An 18,471-nucleotide genomic window follows, 5' to 3' on the forward strand; every position below is an offset into this window, starting at 1 on the left:
TAGGCTGAGTGTGGTGGCTCATGCCTGTTATCCTAGCATTTTGGGAGGCCAAGGTGGGAGGATCGCTTGAGGCCAAGAGTTCAAGACCAGCCTGGGCAGCAAGGCAAGACCCTATCTCTCTATTTTTTTTTTTTTTTAAAGAAACAGTTGTTATAATCAATGGGAATGGTGTAACTTGATCTGGTGCTCCACCATTAACATGGTAAGCCATGTTAAGTTTCATGTTTAACACCTGAACTAAGTGTGAGTCATTGGACTTCTCAGCTTTTTGTTCAGAAATTGCAAAAATTAAAGGAGGAATTAGGATGAGGGAACTGGTTCATTTAGTCAGTTAGACTCTAGCACTTAAACATAGAAATTGAATCCCCTAAAATAGGGAAAATGGAATGACAGTGCAAGTTACTATTTTCCTGTGTTGTTTTTGTTTTATTTTACAATGTTGTTTTGATGATTAGAAGGAAAAACATTCATGTCAGATGCTTAACACAGTGCCTAGCACGAAATTAAGTTTTCTATCAATGTTGGCTACAGTGATGGTGACATTTATGTGAGGAATCATGAAAATAAAACATTCTGGTTTGGGAGATAGATGACATTAATACCTTCAAGTACACTGTGCATGATATTTGATATTTTGATAATCAAGAAAACCAGAATTTTCTACCATCTTTCCCTAGTGTTTAATATTCTGCTATTCATGAAAGCAACTTCATTGTCAATTGTCTTTTTCTTGTTTGCTGTGTGGCTTATTGCTAGGGTTGGCAGCCTATGGTACTGGTGACAACAGTGGTATTTGAAAGAATTATGAAGTCTGTTTTTCTTAGCACTCCTATCACTCTCTCTCTCTTTTTTTTTCTTCTCTAGTTTGACCCTCTACCCGCTGCCTGTTGACTTGCAAGAAGTTTATGAATAATGACTTGGTACGCCACTTGCCAATCTTTGGTTCAAAACAGTGCTTTCCAAATTTGACTTAATTATATGGATTCAATAGGGAACTTTTTTAAAAGTCAAATTATAGGTTTTCTGTCTGCATCTCAAGGGGAGGGGCCTGGGAACATTTATTTTTGTCACAGGCGCTGAGAGATTTGTGATATACTGAACTAAAAATGTGTTTTCCATTTATAAGAATCACCTGGAGTACATGTTAATACTGTGAATAGTATAGATGACCAGATCACATCTCATATATACTGCGTGAGAAACTATAACTTTGGGATTGAGAACAATTGGTATGAAGGCCCTGAGATTGGAAAGAATTTGATATTTTGGAAAAACCTATTTCTTTTTGAGATGGAGACTTGCTTTGTCACCCAGGCTGGTGTGCAGTGGCTATCTTGGCTCACTGCAACCTCTTCCTCCCAGGTTCAAGCGATTCTCCTGCCTCAGCCTCCCAAGTAGCTGGGATTACAGACGTGAGCCACCAGGCTCAGCTAATTTTTGTATTTTTAGTAGAGACAGAGTTTTATCATGTTGGCCAGGCTGGTCTCGAACTCCTGACCTTGGGTGATCCTCCTGCCTCGGCCTCACAAAGTGTTGGGATTACAGGTGTGAGCCACTGCGCCTGGCCGGAAAAACCTGTTTTTTCTTAATCTATTAAAAGTAAAAAATTGATCATTTTGTTTCATTTGTTGAAAAATAAAATTGTAAAACATTTATTGCATAGGTGAAAAAATTTTGCTTTGGTTGATTGTGGTAGTTAAAAATCTTAGATTATGCTTGCTTTTACTTTGGAAGGCTTTATGTTAGAGGAATTTGCTGGGCAAACTTCTGCTTTCTTGCAAAAAATATTGGACATCTTATTTTTGCTTAAAAAGAGAAGCCCTATTATTGTTGTTTTTGTTTTGTTTTGGTTTCTGATGTAACACTTTTGCTTTGACAACTTCTGATCCAGTGTTTTTAAAAACGTTAAAAAACTATGGGGATTTAAATATAGTATGTGATATGGTTTGGCTGTGTTCCCACCCAAATCACATTTCGAATTGTAGCTCCTATAAATCCCATGTGTTGTGGGAGGGACCTGGTGGGAGGTAATTGAATCATGGGGGTGGTTTTTTCTGTGCTGTTCTCGTGATAGTGAGTAAGTCTCATGTGAACTGATGGTTTTATAAAAGGGAAGTTCTCCTGCACATGCTCTCTTGTTTGCTGCCATGTAAGACATGCCTTTGCTTCTCCTTTGCCTTCTGCCATGATTCTGAGGCCTCTCCAGCCATGTAGAGCTATCAGTCCATTAAACCTCTTTTTCTTTATAAATTACCCAGTCTTGAGTATTTCATCGTAGCAGTATGAAAATGGACTAACATAGTAAATTGGTATCAGTAGAGTGGGTACTGCTATTGAGATACCAGAAAACTTACGTTTAAAAGGGAAGTGACTTTGGAACTGGATAACAGGCAGAGGTTGGAACAGTTTGGAGGGCTCAGAAGAAGACAGGAAAATGTGGGAAAATGTGGAGCTTCCTAAAGACTTGTTGAATGGTTTTGACCAAAATGCTGATAGTCATATGGACAATGAAGTTCAGGCTGAAGTGGTCTCAGAAGGAGATGAGGAACTTATTGGGAACTGGTGAAAAGGCGATTCTTGATATGCTTTAGCAAACAGACTGGTGGCATTTTGTCCCTGCCCTAGAGATTTGTGGAACTTTTAACTTGAGAGAGATGATTTAGGGTATCTGGCGGAAGAAATTACTAAGCAGTAAACTGTTCAAGAGGTGATTTGAGTACTCTTAAAAGCATTCAGTTTTATTCATTCACAAAAATACGGTTTGGAATTGGAACTTACGTTTAAGGGAAGCAGAGCATAAAAGTTCAGAAAACTTGCAGCCTGATGATGCAATAGAAAAGAAAAACCCGTTTTCTGAGGAGAAATTCAAGCCAGCTGTAGAAATTTGCTTAAGTAACGAGGAGCCAAATGTTAATTGCCAAGAAAATAGGGAAAATGTCTCCAGGGCATGTCAGAGGTCTTCATGGCAGCCCCTCCTATCAGAGGCCCAGAGGCCTAGGAGGAAAAAATGGTTTGCTGGGCTGGGCCCAGGGCCTTGCTGCTTTGTGAAGTCTTGGGACTTGGTGTCCTGGGTCCTAGCTGTGGCTAAAAGGGACCAAGGTACAGTTTGGGTCCTGGCTTCAGAGGGTGCAAACCCCAAGCATTGACAGCTTCCACATGGTGTTGAGCTGCAAGGTGCACAGAAGTCCAGAACTGAGGTTTGGGAATCTTCATTTAGAATTCAGAGAATGTATGGAAATGCCTGGATGTCCAGACAGAAGTTTGCTGCGGGGGTGAAGCCCTCAGGGAGAACCTTTGCTAGGGCAATGTGGAAGGGAAATACAGTGTTGGAGCCCCCACACAGAGTCCCTACTGGGGACTGCCTAGTGGAACTGTGAGAAGCAGGCCACTGTTCTCCAGACTCCAGAATGGTAGATCCACCAACAGCTTGCACCACGTGCCTGGAAAAGCTTTACACACTCAATGCCAGCCCATGAAAGCAACCAGGAAGGGAGCTGTACCCTGCAAAGCTACAGGAGCAGATCTGCCGAAGTCTGCGGGAGCCCACCTCTTCCTCAGCATGAGCTGGATATGAGACAAGGAGTCAAAGGAGATCATTTTGGAGCTTTAAGATTTGATTGCTCTGCTGTAAAATTTCAGTCTGCATGGACCCTGTACCCCCCTTGTTTCTGCCAGTTTCTCCCATTTGGAGTGGGTTTATTTAACCAATGCCTGTCCCCTCATTGTATCTAGGAAATAATTAACTTGCTTTTGATTTTACAGGCTCATAGGCGGAACGGACTTACCTTGTTTCAGATGAGACTTTGGACTGTGGACTTTTGAGTTAATGCTGAAATGAATTAAGACTTTGGGGGACTGTTGGGAAGGCATGATTGGTTTTGAAATATGAGGACATGAGATTTGGGAGGGTCCAGGGGCAGGTATTTCTTCATAGCAGTATGAAAATGGACTAATACAGTATGTGTTAGAAATTCTAGTTGCCAGAATTCCTGGAAATCTTGATGCTTTTTAAGGAACACTAGGAAGTTATTGATATATTTAGGTGGTGTGTGTGTGAGCTGAGAACACTATTTTGGAGGAAATTTTATGGTGCCATATATATGTTATAAACGTATGTGACCATAATCACATTTGTAGGAAAAATAACCTATTAAATGATGTGTGACTGGCTATTATAAATTTTCCACTAAAATAGTTAATTAAATGTTCACTGATTTTTTTCTGTTAGTGCTTGGTACAGTATATATTCTTCTGATGCTTATTGTAGTATAAGGTACATTTCTTGAAAAAAACAAATTGAAATTACTCTGCCTATTCTGTTTGCAAATTAGGAAAAGATAACAATTCTTTTAGTAGTGGAATATTTTGGTCCAGTTCTTGAGATGCCAGTGAAGATCAAGAATGTAGCTTCCGAACCAGTGGAATCTGAGCTTACTTGGTGGATTTCTTATGGAGATGGTTGGCTGTTTCATGAGTGTTATTTGGCAGTGAAGCAGTTGGTATCACACTGTTGACTCATCTTCAGAATTAAAATTTATTTGGAAGTGAATTTCCTGAAAGTAATACTGGTCTTAAAAATTCATTGTCACAGATTTAAATGTGAAGTTAGGATTTACTGTGATGCTTGGGAAATTTTCAAATTTTTCAGTGACCAGCATTAGACAAGTAACTGTCATTTATCCTCTAAAACCATACAGATAATCATGTGTACCAGCCAGAATTGCTCAAAAATGAGGCCAAGAGAAAACTCAGCCAAACCAACAATTGGTTTTTAAAAAAATCTATGAAATTAACAAATCTTTCATTATAGTGATTAAAGAAAACAAGAGAGGAGACTCAACTAAAATCAGAAATGAAAGAGGGGACATAACTACCAATTTTATAGAAATAAAAAGGATTGTAAAAGTACTATAAACAATTTTATGCCAAGAAATTGGATAACCTAGATGAAATGGATGAATACCTGGAAAGACACAACCTCCCAACACTGAATCATGAAAAAATAGAAAGCTTGCACAGACCTATGGGAGATTGAAGCAATAATCAAAAACATTCCAAGAAAGAAAAGCCTGGGATCAGATGGCTTCATTGGTGAATTCTACCAAATATTTAAGGAAGAATCAACATCAATTTTTCTCAAACTCTTCCCAAAAAACTGATAAAGAGGGAACACCTCCTAACTAAGGGGCCAAAATTACCCTGGTACCAAAGTCACACAAGGATACTAAAAAAAGAAAGAAAAGAAAACTACATAACTTATCTTTCTCTCTCTCTCTCTCTCTTTTTTTTTTTTTTTTTTTTTTTTTGAGATGGAGCCTCGCTCTGTTGCCTAGGCTGGAGTGCAATGGTGTGATCTTGGCTCACTGCAACCTCTGCCTCCCAGGTTTAAGAGATTCTCCTGCCTCAGCGTCCCGAGAAGCTGGGATTACAGGTGCCTGTCACCACACCCAGCTAATTTTTGTATTTTTAGTAGAGGCAGGGTTTCACCATTTTGGCCAGGCAGGCCATTATCTCTTATGACTGCTGATGTAAAAATCCTCAACAAAATGCTAGCAAACTGAATTCAGCAGCACGTTAAAAGCATTATACACATGACCAAGTTGGACTTATTCTTGGAATGCAAGGATGGTTCTACATGTGAAAAGTGTTATAATCAATGTAATGTACCACATTAAGAGAATAAAAACACATCACTTCAATAGATGCAGAAAAAGCATTTCACAGAATTTAACACTCTTTCATGATAAAACACCCAACAAACTGGAAATAGAAGGAGACTACCTCAGAATAAAGGCCATGTGTAAAAAACCGACAACTAATATAATTGGTCATAAAAGACTGAAAGCTTTTCCTCTAAGATCAGGAACAAGACAAGGATTCCTGCCTTTGCCATTTCTATTTATCTTGGCACCAGAAGTCCTAGCCAGAGCAATTAGGCAAGAAAGAGAAATGAAAGGCATCAAAATTAGAAAGGAATTAGTAAAATTACCATTGTAAGCAGATGATGTGACCTTACATGTACACAATCTAAGATTCCACAAAAGAAAAAATATCTGATAGAACTATTAATAATAAATGAATTCAGCAAAGTTGCAGGATACAAAATCACACACAAAAATCAGTTGCATTCCTATAAAGTAACAGCGAACTATCCAAAATGGAAATTAAGAAAACAATTCCATTTACAATATCAACAAAAATAAAATAGTAATAAATTAAACCAAGGAGGTGGAAGAATTGTACACTGAAAATTGTAAGATTTTGCTGAAATAAAGAGGACATAAATAAATGAATAGACATTCCATGTTTATGGATTGATAGACTTAATACTGTGAAGATATCAGTACTACCCAAAGAAATCTATGGATTCAATGTAATATTATCAAAATCGCAATAACCTTCTTGCAAAAATAGGAAAATCTATCCTAAACCATATGTGAAATCTCAAGGGACCCCAAATAGCCACAACAAAGTTGTAGGTCATATACTTCCTGATTTCAAAACTTAACTACAAAATTACAGTAATTAAAATAGTGTGGTACTGGTGTAAAGATAGACATATAGAGCAATGGAACAGAATAAAGAGCTCAGGAATAAAGCCTCACATACATGCTCAAATAACATTTGACAGAAGTCCTCCTATGGTTTGGAAATGGTTTGTCTGGCCCCACCAAGTCTCATATTGATATTTGATCCCCAGTATTGGAGGTAGGGTCTGATGGGAGCTATTTGGATTATGGGGGTAGATCCCTCATGAATGGCTTGATGCCGTTCTCATGGGAATGACTGAAATTTCACTCTTAGTTCTTTTGAGAACTGGTGATTGAAAAGAGCTTGGCACTTTCTACCCTCTCTCTCACTTGTTGCTCTTGCTGTGTGATGGGCTCCCTTTTGCCTTCTGCCATGAATGGAAGCAGCTTGAGGTCCTCACCAGATATAGATGTTGGCACCATCCTTCTTGTACAGCTTACAGAACTATGGGCCAAATAAACCTCTTTTCTTTATAAATTACCCAGCTTCAGATATTCCTTTATAGCAACACAAATGGACTAAGGTGTCAAGATCATTTGATGGAGAAAGGCATTGTACACAGTCTCTTCTACAAATGGTGTTGGGAAAACTGAATATCTGTATGCAAAAGAATGAATTTGACCTTTACCTTATACCATATGCAACAGTTAACTCAAAATGGATCAGAGATCTAAACATAAGAGCTACTATGTAAAACTCTTAGAGGAAAACATAAAGAAAGCTTCACAACATTGGAATTGTCAATAATTTCTTGGGCAGGACACCAAAAGCACAGGCAAGAAAAGAAAAAAATAGATGTTTGACTTCATGAAAATTAAAACTTTTTGTGCATTGAAGGACAGTACCAACAGGGTGAAAAAAATGAGAGAAAATACTTTCCAATCATATATTTTATAAGGAATTGCTGTCTAGAATATATAGAGAATTTAAAAAATTTTTTTATTTCCATAGGTTTTTGGGGAACAGGTGGTATTTGGTTACATGAGTAAGTTCTTTAGTGGTGATTTGTGAGATTTTGGTGCATCCATCACCTGAGCAGTATACACCTTCACCCCTCTCCTACCCTTTCCCCCGAGTCCCTAAAGTCCATTGTATCATTCTTATGCCGTTGCATTCTCGTAGCTTAGCTCCCACTAACGAGTGAGAACATACGATGTTTGGTTTTCCATTCCTGAGTTACTTCACTTGGAATAATAGTTTCCAGTTCTATCTAGGTTGCTGCAAATGCCATTAATTAATTCATTTTTATGGCTGCGTAGTATTCCATTGTGTGTGTGTGTGTGTGTGTGTGTGTGTGTGTGTGTGTGTGTGTACCACAATTTCTTTATCCAGTAGTTGATTGATGGGCATTTGGGCTGGTTCCATATTTTTGCAGTTGTGAATTGTGTTGTTATAAACGTGTGTGCAAATATCTTTTTTTTATGACTTTTCTCCTGGGTTGGGATTGCTGGATCCCCAGTAGTGGGATTGCTGGATCCCCAGTACTGGGATTGCTGGATCAAATGGTAGTTCTACTTTTGGTTCTTTAAGGAATCTCCACATTGTTTTCCATAGTGGTTGTACTAGTTTACATTTCTGCCAGCAGTGTAGAAGTGTTCCCTTTCACCACATCCATGCCAACCTCCATTTTTAAAAATTTTTTTGATAATGGCCATTCTTGCAGGAGTAAGGTGGTATTGCATAATGGTTTTGATTTGCCTTTCTCTGATCACTAGTGATGTTGAGCATTTTTTATTTTGTTTGTTGGCTATTTGTGTATCTTCTTTTGAGAATTGCCTATTCATGTCCTTAGCCCACTTTTTGATGGGATTGTTAACTCAGTGGCAAAAAACCAAGCAACCCAATTAAAAAATGAACATAGGAGCTGAATAGACATTTTTCCAAAGCAGACATACAAATGGCCAAAAAGTACATGAAAAGATGCTCAACATCACTAATCATTGGGGAAGTGCAAGTCAAGACCACAATGAGATACCACTTTACATGTATTTTAGTATGGCTATATGTATATATATATATAGTATATATATGTCTATCATAAAATAGATTTAAAGTGGTATCTCATTCTGGTCTTGAAGGAAAACAACATAAAATAGCAAATGTTGGCAAGGATGTGAAGAAATAGTAACTGTTTGTGCATTATTTGTGGGAAAGTAAAATGGTGCAGCCACTTTGGAAAATGGTATGGCAGTTCTTTAAAAAAAAAATCAAAGGTAGAATTACCATATGATCCAGCAATACTTCTGGGTATATGCCACAAATAATTTAAAGCAGGAACTCAGTTATTTTTTTCACAATAGCTAAAAGATCTAAGCAACCCAAGTGTCAATTGAGAGATGAATGGATCAGTAACATGGGGTATGTACATATAATGGAATATTACTCAGCCTGCTAAGGAAGGAAATTTTCACATGTGTTACAACACTTCAAGATATCATGCTAAGTGAAATAAGCTAGTCACAAAAGGACAAATATTGTATGATTCCACTTATATTAGGTACTTAGAGTAGTTGAATTCATAGAAACAGAAAATAAAATTGTGCTTGCCAATGGCCAGGGGATGGGGCATGGGTAATTAATGTGTACCAGGTTTCAGTTTGGGAAGATGAGAAAATTCTAGGGATGGATTGTGGTAATATTTGCACAACAATGTGAATATAGTTAATGTTACTGAAGTGTATACTTTAAAATTTTTTATATGGTAAATTTTATGTCTATATGCCACATTAAGAAAAGAGGCTGAAGGCCTTCTGAAAAGATCACTGAAGAGTTAAAATAATTTTTCATGCGTTTAGTAAACTTTTTATTATATAAATTCTCAAACATATAGAAAAGCAGAGAAATAGTGTAATGAATCTCAATGTAATCTTCACCTAGATTTATAGTGTGTTTTTTTCTGAAGTGCTTTAAATGACAGATATCATGACATTTCTTTCCTAAATACTTTACTATAATAGATAGCTCCCCAAATAAGGACTTTTTCATACAGCTATTGTATTAGTCCTTTTTCACACTGCTGATAAAGACACCTGAGACTGGGCAATTTTCAAAACAAAGAGGTTTAATGGACTTACAGTTCCATGTCACTGGGGAGGCCTCACAATCATGGCAGAGGGTGAAAGGCACGTCTCACATGGCGGCAGACAAGAGAAGAGAGCTTGTGCAGGGCAACTCTCCTTTATAAATCCATCAGATCTCATGAGACTTATTCATTATCACGAGAATAACATGGGGAAGACCTGCCTCCATGATTGAATTACCTCCTGCCGGGTCCCTCCCACAACACGTGGGAATTCAAGATGAGATTTGGGTGAGGACACAGCCAAACCATGTCATTCTGCCCTGGCCCCTCCCAAATCTCATGTCTTCATATTTCTTTTTTTTTTTTTAATTGATCATTCTTGGGTGTTTCTTGCAGAGGGGGATTTGGTAGGGTTACAGGACAATAGTGGAGGGAAGGTCAGCAGATAAGCAAGTGAACAAAGTTCTCTGGTTTTCCTAGGCAGAGGACCCTGCGGCCTTCCGCAGTGTTTGTGTCCCTGGGTACTTGAGATTAGGGAGTGGTGATGGCTCTTAACAAGCATGCTGCCTTCAAGCATCTGTTTAACAAAGCACATCTTGCACCGCCCTTAATCCATTCAACCCTGAGTGGATACAGCACATGTTTCAGAGAGCACAGGGTTGGGGGTAGGGTCACAGATCAACAGGATCCCAAGGCAGAAGAATTTTTTCTTAGTACAGAACAAAATGAAAAGTCTCCCATGTCTACCTCTTTCTACACAGACACGGCAACCATCCGATTTCTCAATCTTTTCCCCACCTTTCCCCCCTTTCCATTCCACAAAACCGCCATTGTCATCATGACCTGTCCTCAATGAGCTGTTGGGTACACCTCCAAGACGGGGTGGTGGCCGGGCAGAGGGGCTCCTCACTTCCCAGTAGGGGCGGCCGGGCAGAGGCGCCCCTCACCTCCCGGATGGGGCGGCTGGCCGGGCAGGGGGCTGACCCCCCCCACCTCCCTCCTGGACGGGGCGGCTGGGCGGGCAGAGGGGCTCCTCACTTCCCAGTAGGGGCGGCCGGGCAGAGGCGCCCCTCACCTCCCGGATGGGGCGGCTGGCCAGGCGGGGGGCCGAACCCCCACCTCCCTCCTGGACAGGGCGGCAGGCCGGGCGGTGGGCTGACCCCCCCACCTCCCTCCCGGACGGGGCGGCTGGCCAGGCGGGGGGCTGACCCCCCACCTCCCTCCCGGACAGGGTGGCAGGCTGGGCGGTGGGCTGACCCCCCCACCTCCCTCCCGGACGGGGCGGCTGGCCGGGCTGAGGGGCTCCTCACTTCCCAGTAGGGGCGGCCGGGCAGAGGCGCCCCTCACCTCCCGGACGGGGCGGCTGGCCGGGCGGGGGGCTGACCCCCCCACCTCCCTCCCGGACGGGGCGGCTGGCCGGGCGGGGGACTGACCCCCCCACCTCCCTCCCGGACGGAGCAGCTGGCCGGGCAGAGGGGCTCCTCACTTCCCAGTAGGGGCGGCCGGGCAGAGGCGCCCCTCACCTCCCGGACGGGGCGGCTGGCCAGGCGGGGGGCTAACCCCCCACCTCCCTCCCGGACGGGGCGGCTGGCCGGGCGGGGGGGCTCCTCACTTCCCAGTAGGGGCGGCCGGGCAGAGGTGCCCCTCACCTCCCGGACGGGGCGGCTGGCCAGGCAGGGGGCTAACCCCCCCACCTCCCTCCCGGACGGGGTGGCTGGCCGGGCGGGGGGGCTCCTCACTTCCCAGTAGGGGCGGCTGGGCAGAGGTGCCCCTCACCTCCCGGACGGGGCGGCTGGCCAGGCGGGGGGCTAACCCCCCCACCTCCCTCCCGGACGGGGCGGCTGGCCGGGCAGGGGGTTGACCCCCCCACCTCCCTTCCGGACGGGGTGGCTGGCTGGGCGGGGGGCTGACCCCCCCACCTCCCTCCCGGACGGAGCGGCTGGCCGGGCAGAGGGGCTCCTCACTTCCCAGTAGGGGCGGCCGGGCAGAGGCGCCCCTCACCTCTCGGACCGGGTGGCCGGCCAGGCGGGGAGCCGAACCCCCACCTCCCTCCCGGACAGGGCAGCAGGCTGGGTGGTGGGCTAACCCCCCCACCTCCCTCCCGGACGGGGCGGCTGGCCGGGCGGGGGGCTGGCCCCCCCACCTCCCTCCTCGACGGGGTGGCTGGCCGGGCGGGGGGCTGACCCCCCCACCTCCCTCCCGGACGAGGTGGCTGCCGGGCGGAGATGCTCCTCACTTCCCAGACGGGGTGGCTGCTGGGCGGAGGGGCTCCTCACTTCTCGGGCGGGGCGGCTGCCGGGCGGAGGGGCTCCTCACTTCTCAGACGGGGCGGTTGCCAGGCAGAGGGTCTCCTCACTTCTCAGACGGGGCGGCCGGGCAGAGACGCTCCTCACATCCCGGACGGGGCGGCAGGGCAGAGGTGCTCCCCACATCTCAGACGATGGGCGGCCGGGCAGAGACGCTCCTCACTTCCCAGATGTGATGGCGGCCGGGAAGAGGCGCTCCTTGTTTCCTAGATGGGATGGCGGCCGGGCAGAGACGCTCCTCACTTTCCAGACTGGGCAGCCAGGCAGAGGGGCTCCTCACATCCCAGACGATGGGCGGCCAGGTGGAGACGCTCCTCACTTCCCAGACGGGGCGGCAGCCGGGCAGAGGCTGCAATCTCGGCACTTTGGGAGGCCAAGGCAGGCGGCTGGGAGGTGGTTGTGGTGGGCCGAGATCACGCCACTGCACTCCAGCCTGGGCACCATTGAGCACTGAGTTAACCAGACTCTGTCTGCAATCCCGGCACCTCGGGAGGCCGAGGCTGGCAGATCACTCGCGGTTAGGAGCTGGAGACCAGCCCGGCCAACACAGCGAAACCCCGTCTCCACCAAAAAAATACGAAAACCAGTCAGGCGGGGCGGCGCGCGCCTGCAATCGCAGGCACTCGGCAGGCTGAGGCAGGAGAATCAGGCAGGGAGGTTGCAGTGAGCTGAGATGGCAGCAGTACCGTCCAGCTTCAGCTCGGCATCAGAGGGAGACCGTGGAAAGAGGGGAGAGGGGAGAGGGGAGAGGGAGAGGGAGAGCATGTCCTCATATTTCAAAACCAACCATGCCTTCCAAAAGTCCCCCAAAGTCTTAATTCATTTCAGCATTAACTCAAAAGTCCACATTCCAATGTCTCATCTGAGACAAGGCAAGTTCCTTCTGCCTATGTGCCTGTAAAATCAAAAGCCAATCAGTCACTTCGTAGATACAATGGGGGTACAGGCATTGTGTAAATACAACTGTTCCAAGTGGGAGAAATTGGCCAAATCAAAAGAGCTACAGGCCCCATGCAAGTCCAAAATCCAGCGGGGCTGTCAAATCTTAAAGCTCCAAAATGATCTCCTTTGACTCCTTGTCTCACATCCAGGTCACGCTGATGCAAGAGGTAGGTTCCTATGGTCTTGGGCAGCTCCTCCCCGGTGGCTTTACAGTGTACAGCCTTCCTCTTGGCTGCTTTCAGGGGCTGGCGTTGAGTGTCTATGGCTTTTCCAGGTGCACGGTGCAAGTTGTTGGTGGATCTACTATTCTGGCATCTGGTGGACAGTGGTCCTCTTCTCACAGCTCCACCAGGTGGTGCCTCAGTAGGGACTCTGTGTGGGGGCTCCAACCCCATATTTCTCTTCCACACTGCCCTAGCAAAGGTTCTCCATGAGGGCTCTGCCCCTGCAGCAAACTTTTGCCTGGGGATCCAGGCATTTCCATACAGATTCTGTAATCTAGGCAGAGGTTCCCAAGCCTCAATTCTTGACTTTTGTGCACCTGCAGGCTCAATACCACGTGGAAACTGCCAAGGCTTGGTTGGGCTTGCATCCTCTGAAGCCAGGGCCCGAACTGTACCTCGGTCCTGTTTAGCCACGGCTGGGATGCAGGGCACCAAGTCCCAAGACTTCACAAAGCAGCAAGGCCCTGGGCCCAGCCCAGCAAACCATTTTTTCCTCCTCGGCCTCTGGCCCTGTGATGGGAGAGGCTGCCACGACAACCTCTGACATGCCCTGGAGACATTTTCCCTATTTTCTTGGCAATTAACATTTGGCTCCTCGTTACTTAAGCAAATTTCTACAGCTGGCTTGAATTTCTCCTCAGAAAATGGGTTTTTCTTTTCTATTGCATCATCAGGCTGCAAGTTTTCTGAACTTTTATGCTCTGCTTCCCTTAAACATAAGTTCCAATTCCAAACCGTATTTTTGTGAATGAATAAAACTGAATGCTTTTAAGAGTACTCAAATCACCTCTTGAACAGTTTACTGCTTAGTAATTTCTTCCGCCAGATACCCTAAATCATCTCTCTCAAGTTAAAAGTTCCACAAATCTCTAGGGCAGGGACAAAATGCCACCAGTCTGTTTGCTAAAGCATATCAAGAATCACCTTTTCACCAGTTCCCAATAAGTTCCTCATCTCCTTCTGAGACCACTTCAGCCTGAACTTCATTGTCCATATGACTATCAGCATTTTGGTCAAAACCATTCAACAAGTCTTTAGGAAGCTCCACATTTTCCTGTCTTCTTCTGAGCCCTCCAAACTGTTCCAACCTCTGCCTGTTATCCAGTTCCAAAGTTGCTTCCACATTTTCAGGTATCTTTTCAGCAGCTCCCCACTCTACTGATACCAATTTACTGAATTAGTCCATTTTCATGTTGTTGTTAAAGACATACCTTAAACTGGGCAATTTACAAAAGAAAGAGGTTTAATGGACTTATAGTTCCATGTGGCTGGGGAGGCCTCACAATCATGGTGGAGGGTGAAAGGCACATCTCACTTGGTGGCAGAGAAGAGAAGAGCTTGTTCAGGGGAACTCCTATTTATAAACCTATCAGGTTTCGTGAGACTTACTCACTCTCATGAGAATAGCATGGGAAAGACCTGCCCCCATGATTCAATTAACCTCCCACGAGGTTTCTCCCCCAACACCTGGGAATTCAAGATGTGATTTGGTTAGGGACGCAGCCAAACCCGTACCAGCCATAATACTATCATCATAGCTAAGGATTTTTTTAAAGGATATCTAATATCTGGGCCATATTTCCGTTGTCTCCATTATTCCGAAAATGTATTTTTATTGTTGGTTTAATGGAACTGTATGTTGCATTTGTCTTTACTGTTTCTCATCTCTTTTGATGTGTAACAATTTCATGCCATTTCCTCATTCTGTCCTCTAGTACTGTCTCTGTTTATTGTGTTGAATTTTGTAGAAATTGGGGCATTACCCTCAAGCAAGACACCCATCTTGTGGTATCTTATTTATTTTTTTTCATTCCAGAAAATTCTTGTAAACTTGAAGTGAGAGCTAAAGGCTTGTTAGAACTGGTTTAAAACAGTTTTGCAAGAATACATCTTAAGTGTTATAATACAGACTGAACAGAAAGTAAAATTAGAATTTGACAGTTGGAAAAATCTTTAGAGTCACGAAGCTGATTTCAGTTAAAATGTCTGTTAATAACTAATAGAATTATGTCAAATGGTAGGCCAAATTAGATGTGATCAAGGATCGTGGTAGTGTACACATCTCTAGAAGCCTTTTTGGTAGTTCTCAAGAGTTTCTTGTATATTCTCTACTTTGAACTTTCTTGCTTTGAAGAAGTGTGACTTTTTTTATTATAGGCATACTCAAAATGAATACAGAGTTATATTCTGTCTTTGGTAATATGAGTGGGAGGAGGAGGGGCACAAGGAGGAGGAAAAGGATAAAGGGTAGATGTTTGTTATCAGCAAGATTTTACTAGATTTTTTTCTATGTGTTCTCTGCTTCCCAGAATGGTTCTAAAATATCCTCAAGATGGATGTATTCTATTTGCTGGGGGATAAGAGTCTCGACAAACAGTACTTTATTGTGGTCCATGCAGAGACTCCAACAGTTGAATAAGTTCAAGCATGAGAGGCCAGTAAGAATTGTAATGAGGAAGAAAGATACCACACTCACTGTCCACCTGCGTGGTCAGGGGTTCTGATTGGCATCCACACTCTCAATAACTGATGGGCTATTATGTGGTACCAGGTTCACTAGCTTGGTAGGAGGTAGGAGGATAGAGACTGGGAGCACAACATATCAACATAAAATGCATCTTCATTGAGAAGCCTTACATTCATTCAGATAAACCTTTCATACCTACCAAATAGTATACTGGATTGTAACCAGTGAGATAAATATATGGATGTGTATCACCTCAGCATACAAAAGTGTCACATATGAAAGGAACCACTTCTTTTAATAGTCCGTGAGTAGCTCCAGCTTCCGTCAAGCATCATGCTTTCTTTCAAGAAACAGACACTGCAGGGAATCAGAGACTTTTTTTGTTTATGTTTTTGTAATAAGCTTTTTTAGTTAACTTACAGTCTTTTCAGTTTAAATACTTTTCACCAATCAGGAGTCATTTTTACCATAAATAATATTGCCTAGTAATACAGCTGACAGCCTGCATTTATTTTAATCCAGTTGATTAAGTGCTAGAAGAAGATATCAGAGAATTTAAGCTTGCTAACCTTTTTCCTCAGGAGGCTTCCTGGAAAAGGGCAGATTTAAGTGAAAACAAAACAAAACAAAACCCAGCAGCAACAACAAAAAACCTGTGTGCTTATTTGAGAACATGTTAACAAGCGTGGATCTTTTTCGCAGAAACTTTGTGTAGTTGAACATACACAAAATTTTGCATACAATTTAATAAGATTTGTAGTTTTCCCCCAAATTCTCTTTTGAAGATAGAAGAGAGTGTGTTTTAGTTCCTGGGTAACATGTGAATGAAGATATAATGCCAGCAAGGTGATTGCTGGAAACAGTTAGCTGATTGATCAGAGCAAGGGTGAGTGGTAGAGTATGAGGAAGTAAAATTGTTTAGGTTGAGCAGATTCTTTTTTTTATTTTTATTTTTTGAGACAGAGTCTTGCTCTGTTGCTCAGGCTGGAGTGCAGTGGCATGACCTCGGCTCACTGCAACCTCTGCCTCCCGGGTTCAAGTGATTCTCGTGCCTCAGCCTCCTGAGTAGCTGGGATTGCAGCTACTCAGCTACAAAAATTACCGTGCCTGGCTAATTTTTGTATTTTTAGTAGAGACGGGGTTTCCCCATGTTGGCCAGGCTAGTCTGGAACTCCTGACCTCAGGTGATCCACCTGCCTCAGCCTCCCAAAGTGTTAGGATTACAAGTGTGAGCTGCTACGCTCGGCCTGGGCAGATTCTTAAATGTGAAAATTTTAGACCCTCTTGCGCCTTCTCCAACATTTACTTCTGTTGACCAATGCCTTACTTCCCCCCACATTCATTTTAAAGTTCTTTTCTCTCTTGACTTTTGTGAAATCAGTCTCTCTCTCTTTTCTCTTTTTCCACCTGTCTTTGAAACTTAGATATCCCTCAGTTTTTTAGTCCTCTTTTCTTTTTGATTTTCACTTTTACATTAAGAGCACTTAAATTATTCCTATCTGCTGATGATTCCTAAGTCTCTTTTTGCCTTGTGTGGAGCTCGAGATCTTTATTTATTGTTGCCTGTGTACATGTCCACCAGACTGTTCCACAAATACTAAGTTCAGAAATTCTCAAATTGTACTTACTTTCTCACTGTGGTCTTCCTTCTGTGTTTCCTGTTTCATCTGTTGGCATCCCTGTCCAAAGTCCTTTCTTTCTATATTCCATTGCTATGTTAAGCCCTTCTGTGCATAATTGTATTTATTCTACAGAGTTGTCTTATAGGTCCTATGGTCCTTCTTTTAGAGATAAAGCAATTTTTGTAGTTTAAATATTTACCTCCAAATTACACTATTAGTATGGGACAGTGCTGGGATATAAACCCATATGTATAAATTCCATATTTTTTACTGCAATTATTATAATGCCAGCCACTTCTATCACTTTAATCTAAAAAATATTAAGGGTTTACCTATAGGTGTAATTAAAGGAATATTTATTGCAGTGTTTTTCTAAAAAGAAAAATTCCAACAGTAAGAATTTCTGTTCAGCCCATTAAAGAATATTCATAAGGAATGCCATATGGCCATTTATACATCATATTTTTGACCAGTAGTTTTTATTTTGTATAAACAAATTACGTATGGAAACCCAATGTGTGAAATAGATTAAGAAAAAATAATGCTTGAAAGGGAGGGACACTCCACAGTATTTCATGGACAGCTATCTGCAATGGTTTTTGAGGAGAGTTAGGAAAATATTCATAATACCTTAAGTGAAAAAAATACAATTAGTGAAACAGTATGCACAGTGTGCCCCCAATTTTGCTAAAAATGTATTTGAATGTGCAGTTCGCCCTCTGTATCCATGGGTTCTACATCCATGGATTCAATCGACTGCAGAGTGAAAATATTTGGGGAAAAAAGTGTCTATACTGAACATGTACAGACTATTTTTCTTGTCATTATTCTTGAAACAATACAGCATAACCACTATTTACATAGCATTTACATTGTATTAGATATAAGCAATCTAGAGATGTTTTAAAGTATTTGGGTGGACATGTGTAGATTATATACAAATACCACATGATTTTACATAAGGAACTTAAGCATCCTCAGATTCTGGTATCCGCAGGGGGTCCTGGAACTGATCCCCCATGGATACCAAGGGACAACTCTATACATTGCTAAAAGACTAGGAAGTTATACATCAAAGTATGAACACTAGTTGTTCCTTAATTTGAGGATTATTTATAATTTTTATTTTCCCCACATTTTCCACAATGAGCAAGAATTAGTTTCGTAAATAGAGACTATAAAGCAAAACTCCTGAACATTATTTAAAAAAGGCAATAAATGCAAAAAACCCTCAAAACATGCTACATGTCACTGAATACACACAATATACACACATACACTGTCATATACAAAGTAAAAGAAAACTGGTGACTGTTGCTTCATGAGCATTGGCTTTTGAAGCCCTTGAATACATGTG

At 43.0% G+C, this 18,471-nt stretch overlaps 1 protein-coding gene across 4 annotated transcripts in view; it reads left to right on the forward strand.

The window, feature by feature from the left end:
• The window catches only part of RNF13 (ring finger protein 13), a 214,982-nt gene that overhangs the window by 75,931 nt on the left and 120,580 nt on the right, over positions 1-18,471 (forward strand). The window contains exon 2 of one of the 4 annotated variants that reach the window (XM_019023615.4): positions 865-920. The exons of the other annotated variants lie outside the window; for them this stretch is intronic. The gene's annotated coding sequence lies outside the window, so the exon portion shown is untranslated. The remainder of the gene's footprint in view (positions 1-864; positions 921-18,471) is intronic. 4 annotated transcript variants of the gene reach the window in all.

Source organism: Gorilla gorilla, chromosome 2 (genome assembly GCF_029281585.2).
Source record: "Gorilla gorilla gorilla isolate KB3781 chromosome 2, NHGRI_mGorGor1-v2.1_pri, whole genome shotgun sequence".
In the NCBI taxonomy this organism is placed as follows: Eukaryota; Metazoa; Chordata; class Mammalia; order Primates; family Hominidae; genus Gorilla; species Gorilla gorilla.